Raw genomic sequence first — 11,481 nt, 5'->3', positions numbered from 1 at the left:
GTGACAAGTTTGCGTAAAACTGGCATCCTTCACAGTGTTCAACAATTTCCTTAGCCATTTCGTTGGCGCGCAGCTAGAAGAAACCAGCTCGGTATGCTTTGGCAACAATCGTCCGAGAGGAATTATGATGACCACAGGACCCCGAGTGAATTTCCTCCACAATCAGTCGACCTTCCTCTGGAGAGATGTACCATTGAGTTACGCCAGTTATGCTTTCTCTGTAAAGCTGTCCATCCATCATAGTAAAGGCCTTGGACATGCAGACGATCTGTCCAGCTTCAACCTCGTCTTCCGACAGTTCTTGCCTCAGTATGTATGCAATATATGGCACCGTCCAATCGGGTGTAATCACCAGAATCTCCATGACCAGATCTATGACTGCCGGGACGTCAACCTCAGTCGGATTGGAGGCTCTTATTCCTTGCGGGGGCTCTTAAGTGAAGGGGTCTTCTTGCATCGAAGGAGAATGTAGGCGTTCCAAAAACACATTGCTAGGTACAATCCTCCGAGTGGATCCGATCTTTGCTAAATCATCAGTTGCTTGATTCTTCACTCGGGGAATATGGTGGAGTTCCAAACCTTCAAATTTCTTCTCAAGCTTTCTCACTGCATGGCAATATCGAGTCATGGCAGGGTTCCTGACATCTAACTCCTTCATCACATGATTAACCACCAAATCTGAATCATCGTATACCATCAGGCGCCGGGCCCCGAGGGATATGGCCATACGTAACCCGTAGAGGAGTGCCTCATATTCAGTTTCATTATTGGAGGAATCAAAGTGAATCTGGAGGGCATAACTGAGCCTGACACCCTTCAGATATACCAATACCACACTAGCACCAGACCCATTCAGCATCTTAGAGCCATCAAATAATATGGTCCAGTGCACTGAGTGGATTTGAGTTGGCTGGTGATGTTCTATCCACTCGGCCATGAAGTCACCAAGCGCTTGAGATTTGATTGCCTTCTTTGCTTCAAACTTAATATCAAAGTACAGGAGCTCTATAGCCCATTTTGCCACTCGATCAGTCGCGTCTCGATTGTTGAGGATCTCATACAATGGAGGATCACTCACAACTGAGACTAAGTGATCTTGGAAATAGAGTGCCACCTTCTTCGCTGATAGATATATACCATAGGCGAGCTTCTGACAATGAGGATACCTTTGCTTTGAAGGAGTCAACACTTCAGCGATATAGTAAACTGGACGTTGGACTTTAAAAGCCTTGCCCTCTTCTTCTCGCTCGATAGTGAGAACCATACTGACGACTTGGTTAGTGGCTGCAACGTACAAGAGCAGGGGTTATTTGCTGTGTGGAGCAGCAAGCACCGGCTGGGTGGAAAGCAGTGCTTTGAGCTCGACAAGCATTGCTTCTGCCTCACGAGTCCACTCGAGCGTATCAGATTTCTTCATCAGTCGGTATAAAGGCACCGCCTTCTCTCCAAGGCGAGAAATAAACCTACTCAATGCCGCCAGGAAGCCTGTGAGCTTGTGGACATCGTGCACACGCTCAGGGCGTTTCATTCGGACGATGGCACCGATCTTCTCGGGATTGACATTGGTTCCCCGTTCGGAAACAAGGAAACCGAGCAACTTGTCACGAGGAACTCCAAAAGTGCACTTGGTCGGATTTAACTTGATATCATATTTCCTCAAGTTGGTGAATGTTTCTGCCAAGTCAGTCAGCAGGTCAGAACCTTTGCGGGACTTGACTACAATATCATCCATATAAGCCTCAACATTCCGACTGATTTTCTCGAGCAGACATTTCTGAATCATACGCATGAAAGTAGCGCCAGCATTTTTCACATCAAAAGGCATGGTGATATAATAGAAACACCCGAAAGGGGTGATGAAGGTCGTCTTTATTTCATGTGGACTGATGACCCACAAGTATAGGGGATCAATCGTAGTCCTTTCGATAAGTAAGAGTGTCGAACCCAACGAGGAGCAAAAGGATCTGACAAGTGTTTTCAGCAAGGAAATATCTGCAAGCACTGAAATTGTCGGTAACAAGTGATTGTGTGGTGAGATGATTCGTAGCGAGCAACAAGTAACAAAAGTAGCAACGGTGCAGCAAAGTGGCCCAATCCCTTTTATAGCAAGGGACAAGCCTGGACAAAGTATTATAGGAGGGAAAACGCTCCCGAGGACACACGGGAATTTTTGTCATGCTAGTTTCATCATGTTCATATGATTCACGTTTGTTACTTTGATAGTTTGATATGTGGGTGGACCAGCGCTTGTGTATTGCCCTTACTTGGACAAGCATCCCACTTATGATTAACCCCTCTCGCAAGCTTCCGCAACTACGAAAGAAGAATTAAGACAAAGTCTAACCATAGCATTAAACTAGTGGATCCAAATCAGCCCCTTACGAAGCAACGAGTAAACTAGGGTTTAAGCTTCTGTCACTCTAGCAACCCATCATTTACTTACTACTTCCCAATGCCTTCCTCTAGGCCCAAATAATGGTGAAGTGTTATGTAGTCGATGTTCACATAACACCACTAGAGGAAAAACAACATACAACGTATCAAAATACCGAACGAATACCAAATTCACATGACTACTATTAGCATGACTTATCCCATGTCCTCAGGAACAAAAGTAACTACTCACAAAGCATAATCATATTCATGACCAGAGTGGTAATGAGTAGCATCAAGGATCTGAACATAAACTCTTCCACCAAATAATCCAACTAGCATCAACTACGAAGAGTAATCAACACTACTAGCAACCTTACAAGTACCAATCGAAGTCACGAGACGGAGATTGGTTACAAGTGATGAACTAGGGTTTCGAGATGAGATGGTGCTGATGAAGATGTTGATGGTGACGAGTCATGTTGGGGATATTACCTGTGGATGACCCGCCCTAGTTGGGCCGGGTCATCCATTGGGCGATTCACCCAAACATTTAGTTGGGCCTCGTTGTGGCCGAATCAAGGTCGTATGACGGTTGTGGCCCTTGGAAGGTCTCCAACCTTCGGAAGATGGAGACTTAGAAACCATAGGGGTCACGAGTTGTAGGAAGGAAAGAATCCTTGTAAACCCTAGGGGATCGACCTGCATATAAAGGCGAGTCCCGGGGGACAGAGGGTAGGTTAGAAATCATCGAGTGCTAGGTTTAGGCGAGTTACGCCTTCCTTGTAATCGAATCCATATCAATACACACCAAAGCAGGATGTAGGCTATTACCTCCTCAGAGGGGCCGAACCTGGGTAAATCGCCGTGTCTCTCCCACTTAACCCCTTTGAGTCGCCACCAAGGTGCGATGGCTCCAGTACTAAGTCCTTTCACGAGGACATCTGCCGTGAAAAAACCACGACAGTTGGCACCCACCATGGGGCCTACGCACGGTGGAGTTGAGTTCTCAAAGGGAGCCCTACCAGGGTTTGGGAGTTACGCGACGGCGCTCATGATTCGGAGCCGCCGCGGGATAGCCTACATTGACAACCAGCGATGGGGACCTGAAGCAAATTCGATCGAATCTGGCTACAGGGTCCCCTTCGGCAAGATCAATATCTTCATCGGCATGATCGGATCATCCGTTCCTGAGCCGGACATCTCCACCAACATCGTCGAGCCGGCCAGGTACGTCCGCCCAGTCATAACACATAATTTAACTCGCCCGGTCTTTGTGGGGTTCACGCAGGGATCGGAGGAACCAGAACACTTGGCGACTCAGGAAGTTACCCCGGTCAACTCTGACCATGAGTCATCCATGGGCGATTCAGATTCCATCCGGTCTCTCCATGGGGACGGTCTCGGAGGCTTGTCGCTGGCCATGGATCCGGAAATCCTTGATCGAACGCACCGCCAGATCGCCATCTACATGGCTGGGGCAACTCAACCCGCACAAAACCCTACCAGAGGTGACGGGACCGGTGGGACGTCCAGAAGTGCATCCGCAGTCCTGGTGGATTTAGCGGCGGAAATCACGAGACTAATGGCGACTCCCCTCACGCCAGAGAACCAAGGGGAGATAAACGCAGAATTAGCAAAGCTCAGAGAGGCGGTGGCAAAGGCCCACCAGGATGCTGAGATGGAGTCCGCCAGGATCGAGACTCGACAAGCCCAAATCACAGCCGAAAGGATGCGATTAAACACTGACAACTGGCGGCTCGAAAGAGAACAGCGCGCGTCCGACGCCGTCCATCAGCGGAGACACCAGGGTCGCCTGCCCCATGACCTCAACCCGACCCGCCTGTTCGACACTCCCCGAACCCCCGGGATGGGAGCCGCCCCGGCGGGAGGACCGGGCCGCCCACCTAACCCGCCGGTTCAGCCGATTGAGGGTCAAATTCCTCGTTTACGGACCCCTCAAGGCCACTTCTCCAACCCGGTGGATAACGTGCTTGCCGCAACTCGCCACCTGGAGTCCCTTCCGATTCACGACAACACCCCAGCTGAGATTGAAGCGAGGAACGCCATCGAGATGTTGAAAACAGCGGTGGTTCAAAACGCCCAGTTCTCGCATAGCCTCGAGAGGTTGCACTCCACCCCTCAGGCAAGCTATACCAGGAGCAGGCCGGAGGACCAGCCTGCCGTAAACAATGGGCCGCGACACTTCCCGCAGGACAACCCGCCCGAGCGGAACCCGCCGGACCGAGATGTCCCGAATATCCAAGACGCCACGGCCCCCCTCGGAGGGGGCGGAGGGCGAGTTGGGGTACCATGCTTATCCCCGGCCCTTCGGAACGAAAGGATGCCCAAAGACTTTAAAGGACCAAGGAAAGTACCTAATTATACACCAGACCTCGAACCAACGTCATGGATCGAGAGTTACGAGATTGCCATGGACATGCTCGACGTAAACGAGGCAGTTTGCGCCCGATACTTCACTATGATGCTTGAGGGGTCGACACGCACCTGGTTGAAAAATTTACCTCCCAATTCCATCCAGTCCTGGGCCGAGTTAAAAGAGCGTTTCATCAAAAACTTCCGGGGAACCTGCAAACGTCCAATGACGATTGTCGATCTACAACACTGTGTTCAGTGCCCGGACGAATCGGCCCACCATTGGTCGCGGCGGGTAGCAGAAATTATTCATTCGTCAGATGGTATTACGGCGGCTCAAGCCGTGCTCATCCTCGAGCACAATTGTCATTACGAGCCCTTAGTACAGAAGTTGGGGCGACTCAAACAGAAGGTCCAAGACATGGGCGAACTAATGGACACCCTCACTAGGTATGCCAAGGCCGATGATACTAAGGATCCCGGCGAGGATGGCAAGGCTAACTCGCCCAAAAAGGGCGAGTCATCCAAAAACCATACCCGTTTCCAGGGGCGCAACCGTCACAACCAGGGGACCAATGGCAAGCGTAGACCGCAGGAGGAGCCCTCGGACTTGGTCGCCAACACCAATGCTAATGATGGCAAAAAGAAGAACCGAGGCTTCAGTGGGAAAAGCCCGCGTAACTATGAAGAGTTACTCAAGGGCCCTTGCCCGCACCACGCCATGGCTGACGGCCCGGCGAGTCATTCTTGGGAAAACTGTTTCGTGATGCGAGAATTTCGGGCGGAGGCAATCAAGAAGAGCCAAAACGAAGATCCAAACCGGCGCCAGGGCCAACTCGCCACATCTAACCAAAGGCAGAACCCCTTCGGCGGCTTTCCCGAACAGGGGGCTCAGGGAGGCCCGCAACCAGGCGGCGGCCAGTATCCGGTGCACCACCAGCGGCAGTACAACCCGCCGGGAGTTTTCCAGCAGCCACCCCCACAGGGGGCTCCACAGGACCAGGATGACAATGGAGGTTTCCGCAGCAATCCCAAACAGCTAAGTAATGGGCAGTACCACGTTTTCACCACTAATGCTTGCAGGTGTGATAAAAAGGTAAGTCACCGGGCGTACAGTGTAACTGAGCCAGCGATTCCCAGATATCTCCACTGGTCAGAGCAGACCATAACATGGAGGAGGGAGGATCACCCGCCAAGAATAGATAACCCGGGCGACCTGGCATTAGTAGTGGCTCCCCAAGTGGGGGGTTACACCCTATCAAAGGTATTAATGGATGGTGGCAGCAGCATCAATATCCTATACTTCGACACCTTCCAGAGGATGAATCTATTGGAGAAAGACTTGATGCCTTCGACCACGGTTTTCCACGGAATTGTCCCGGGCAAGTCGGCTTATCCCATAGGCTGGGTCAGGCTCTCAGTAGCGTTTGGAACTGCGCAGAATTACAGACCGGAGTCTCTAATCTTCGAGGTGGTCAAGCTGAAAAGCCCATACCATGCGCTGTTCGGGCGACCGGCTTACGCCCGCTTCATGGCCCGCCCGTGCTACGTCTACCTCAAGCTCAAAATGCCTGGTCCTAAAGGACCCATCACGGTTGATGGAGATAGAAGGATCGCAAAGGAATGTAAAGAAGGGGATGCGGCTTATGCGGAAGTCGCCTGTGCGGCGGAAGAACTCAAGCACCATCGGGCCAATGTTGACCCGGCCGACATGTCACCACTCAAGAAGCCGACTACAGATTCTGAGTCGCCCCTCAAGTTCAAACCGACGGATGACACTAAGACAATCGATTTCGTGCCTGGCGATTCATCTAAGCAGTTCACCATTGGGACGGGTCTGGACCCCAAATAGGAAAGCGCGCTCATCGAATTCATCCGTGAGAATCGGGACATCTTCGCATGGAAACCTTCTGACATGCCTGGTGTACCGAGAGAATTCGCTGAGCACCATCTTAACGTTGACCCAAAATGCAAACCTATCCAGCAGTACCTTCGCAGATTCAACGAGGAACGATGCAAGGCGATTGGATAAGAAGTCGCCCGCCTTTTAGCCGCCGGGTTCATCGTGGAAGTTTTTCACCCCAAATGGCTGGCTAACCCGGTGTTGGTACTCAAGAAGAATGGCACTTTCCGTATGTGCATTGACTATACAGACCTCAACAGGGCTTGTCCCAAAGATCCTTTCGCTCTTCCCCGCATCGATCAAATCATTGACTCGGTGGCGGGATGCGAACGATTGTGTTTTCTGGACGCCTATTCAGGGTACCACCAGATCAAGATGGTCGTGGAAGATCAGGAGAAGACGCCCTTCATAACCCCCTTCGGGGCCTTTTGCTATGTGTCCATGCCTTTCGGACTCAAAAGCGCGGGGGCGACTTATCAACGTTGTATCCAGAATTGTCTTCGTAACCAAATTGGTCGCAATGTCCATGCCTATGTCGACGATATTGTGATCAAAACCCGCCAGGGGGAGACACTACTTGAAGACCTTAAGGAGACTTTTGATAATTTACGGGTATATCAGATGAAGTTAAATCCTACCAAATGCGTTTTTGGTGTACCTGCAGGAAAATTGCTGGGTTTCTTGGTATCGGAGCACGGCATCGAGGCTAACCCGGACAAGATCGAAGCAGTTACCTCTCTCGGAAAGCCGGCGAATGTTAATCAAGTTCAAAGGCTGGCAGGTCGCATTGCGGCTTTAAGTCGTTTTGTGAGTCGCCTAGGGGAAAAGGCGATTCCTCTTTATCAATTATTAAGGAAGTCTGATCGATTCGTATGGACCAATGAGGCAGACCAGGCACTTGAGGCCCTAAAACGCCAATTGGTTAACCCGCCGGTCCTGGCAGCCCCGACTGAAAAGGAGCCTATGCTTCTGTATATCGCGGCGAATTCCAAGGCAGTAAGTGTGGCTGTGGTCGTTGAAAGAAAGGGAGAAGGGAAGGAATACCCGGTACAACGCCCAGTATATTTTATCAGCGAGGTGTTAACTCTTTCCAAACAGCGATACCCGCATTGGCAAAAACTGGTCTATGGGGTGTTTATGGCGAGTCGAAAACTTAAGCATTACTTCCAGGAGCACCCGATCACAGTGGTGAGTTCTGCTCCCCTTGGTGATATTATCCAGAATCGGGAGGCAACAGGGCGAATCGCCAAATGGGCGATAGAGCTTGGGTCTCATCACATACAGTATACTCCCCGCGCAGCTATCAAATCCCAGTCACTGGTTGATTTCGTTAACGACTAGACCGAGCTACAGGTTATGGAAGACCGGCCTGACCTTACCTACTGGACTATTTACTTTGATGGATCTAGGCAGCTGGAAGGCTCGGGGGCTGGTGTGGTGTTAGTATCCCCTCAAGGAGATCAGTTCTGTTACGTTCTCCGACTCATGTTTCCCTGCACTAATAATGCGGCGGAATATGAAGCTTTGCTTCATGGCGTACGACTCGCGAAAGAGATGAACGTAACACGAGTTAGGTGTTTTGGCGATTCCGATTTGGTGGCGCAACAAGTTTCGGGTACCTGGGACTCTCGGGATCCCATGATGGCGGCTTACAGATGAGTTGTGTCTGACGTAGCGGGTTATTTTCATGGCTATCAGGTAGACCATATTGACCGGCGACTCAACGAGGCAGCTGACGCCCTCTCGCGACTCGGCTCACAGAGAAAACCGGTAACCCCTAATGTTTTTCTGGATATCTTGCATAAGCCATCCGTGGTCTTACCCTCAGAGGAGGAATTGGCGATACCAGATCCCGAGACTCAGCTCGTGGCAGCTGTCCATGTCATTCCGGATTGGGTTCTCCCTTATCTGGCTTATCTCACTCGCGGCGAGTTACCCACCGACGAAGTTTTGGCTCGCCAGATCGTTCGGCGCAGCAAATCCATGGTCATCATTAATGGCGAGTTGTATAAACGGAGCGCTTCTGGGGTTTTTTAGCGATGTGTCTCCCCTGAAGAAGGATGTGCGATCCTAAATGACATTCATTCCGGAGACTGTGGACATCACGCCGGGTCACGTTCTTTGGTATCAAAGGCTTTTCGTCATGGTTTCTTTTGGCTGACGGCTCACGCAGATGCAGAAGACATAGTTCGTCGGTGCGAAGGGTGCCAATGTTATGGGAGGCAGGCTCATGTGCCGGCTCAAGAATTGAGAATGATTCCCATTACTTGGCCTTTCGCAGTTTGGGGGCTGGACATGGTTGGTCCCTTTAAAATGTCCTCCAACAAGAAGACCCACCTATTGGTGGCAGTTGATAAATTCACCATGTGGGTTGAGGCGGAACCTGTTGGAGCTTGCGATGCGGAGACAGCGGTCAAATTTTTGAAGAAGCTGATTTTCCGATTTGGATATCCGCACAGCATTATTACTGACAATGGAACTAACTTGTCCCAAGGGGCGATGCAGGATTTTTGTCGTCGAGAACATATACGACTTGATATTTCTGCGGTTGCTCACCCGCAATCTAACGGGCAAGCAGAACGGGCGAATCAGGAGGTCTTGCGAGGGATCAAGCCCCGACTCATGGTTCCCCTGGAAAGGACTCCAGGGTGTTGGGTTGAAGAGTTACCTTCGGTGCTGTGGAGTATTCGGACTACCCCGAACCGGTCCACGGGATTCACCCCTTTCTTTTTGGTATATGGAGCAGAGGTTGTTCTTCCTACGGACATAAGGCATGACTCCCTTAGAGTCGCCGCATATGTGGAGCAAGATAATGAGCTGGCGCGTCAAGATTCTTTGGATGCCTTGGAGGAGGCGCGTGACCTGGTTGCGGCCCGTTCGGCTATCTACCAGCAAGATCTGCGGCGTTATCATAGTCGCCGGGTTAAAAGTCGGACCTTTCAGGAAGGCGACTTAGTACTTCGTCTAATACAAGATCGAGCACGCATGCACAACTTGTCACCCCCTTGGGAAGGGCCGTTCGTCGTCAGCAAGAACCTCCGCAATGGCTCTTACTATTTGGTGGATCTTCGGACTAATCGACCGACCACGGAGGCTGAGTCAACTCGCCCCTGGAATATCGCCCATTTGCGGCCTTACTACACTTAAAGCTCTTAAGTTTTGCACTTTGTAAGTTTTTCAGTTTTATTACGAAGTAATAAAATTTTCCCCGACTTGGGGGCTTCTCTATTAAAAAGCAAATTGTGTCATCCTGTTGCGACCATATGAGTCGACGAAATCTGCATTTAGGGTGGGTGCACGAGCTTTCTGACTCGCCTCCCCCTGTCGCGACCTTATGAGCCGACGAAACCTGAATTTAGGGTGGGTGCACGAGCTTCCTGACTCGCCTCCCCCTGTCGCGACCTTATGAGCCGACGAAACCTGCATTTAGGGTGGGTGCACGAGCTTTCTGACTCGCCTCCCCCTGTTGCGACCTTATGAGCCGACGAAACCTGCATTTAGGGTGGGTGCACGAGCTTTCTGACTCGCCTCCCCCTGTCGCGACCTTATGAGCCGATGAAACCTGCATTTAGGGTGGGTGCACGAGCTTTCTGATTCGCCTCCCCCTGTCGCGACCTTATGAGCCGATGAAACCTGCATTTAGGGTGGGTGCACGAGCTTTCTGACTCGCCTCCCCCTGTCGCGACCTTATGAGCCGACGAAACCTGCATTTAGGGTGGGTGCACGATCTTTCTGACTCGCCTCCCCCTGTCGCGACCTTATGAGCCGACGAAACCTGCATTTAGGGTGGGTGCACGAGCTTTTTGACTCGCCTCCCCCTGTCGCGACCTTATGAGCCGACGAAACCTGCATTTAGGGTGGGTGCACGAGCTTTCTGACTCGCCTCCCCCTGTCGCGACCTTATGAGCCGACGAAACCTGCATTTAGGGTGGGTGCACGAGCTTTCTGACTCGCCTCCCCCTGTCGCGACCTTATGAGCCGACGAAATTACTATTGCTATTTTTCGTTGTGGCATAGTTCTGAAGGTTTTAAGCCTCTTCTTTCTGATGCTTGTTGAAAATATCTATAATTTGCTTGTTTTCACATATGCTATTTTCAAGGCTTAAGACAGGAGGGTGATAAGAGTTGTTTCATCCATGGCGAATTAAGCGCTATAAAAGACTCTTATAAAAAGTCGGGTCAAATATTTCAAGTCGTCTTAAGGGCGATATAAAGATTCTTGCAAGAGGTATCATCAAAAAACAGTGCTGACTTATGGAAGAGGGACCTATTACATGGCTCTCAGGACAAACTCAATAAAATTGACTTTGCTGGTGCGTCGGGATCGTCCTGATGTGAGCTCTGGCCGACTTCGATTTGCAAGTCACCCAGTACCCAGTTGCACTTGGCCAAAGCAGCAAAGTCATCTTCATCAGTCAGAACTGATGCCAGGTCCGCCTCCCAGTCGAAAGGATTCTTGGGTCGCCGAGGAGTTAGGCTGGTCGTCACAAAGGTTGGCGGGCTGACCTTCTTGTTTCTGCTATCATAAGCCACCTGGTATTTTGTTAAGTCAAGGCTTGCGGCAAGTTGAGTCGTGGCCTGCCGAGAATTCTTGACGACTCGCTGATATTCCTCTTCAACAAATTCGGACCCATCATCCTTGAGCTGAGGGAAGCCTGCAGCTACTTCTTCTACGTTGATTTCTGGGGCATATGCCAAACAGCGACTCAGGGCAGTCAGAATACCTCTCCGGGCGGCTGACCGAGTTAACTCGCCAATATGAGGGGGAAGTGTGGACAAGCAGCCAAGCACCTTCTTGATGGAAGTGATAGGTTCTTTGGCACCCATCA

This window comes from Hordeum vulgare, chromosome 5H (genome assembly GCF_904849725.1).
Source record: "Hordeum vulgare subsp. vulgare chromosome 5H, MorexV3_pseudomolecules_assembly, whole genome shotgun sequence".
Classification (NCBI taxonomy): Eukaryota; Viridiplantae; Streptophyta; class Magnoliopsida; order Poales; family Poaceae; genus Hordeum; species Hordeum vulgare.
Note: the sequence above shows the minus strand (reverse complement) of the source record.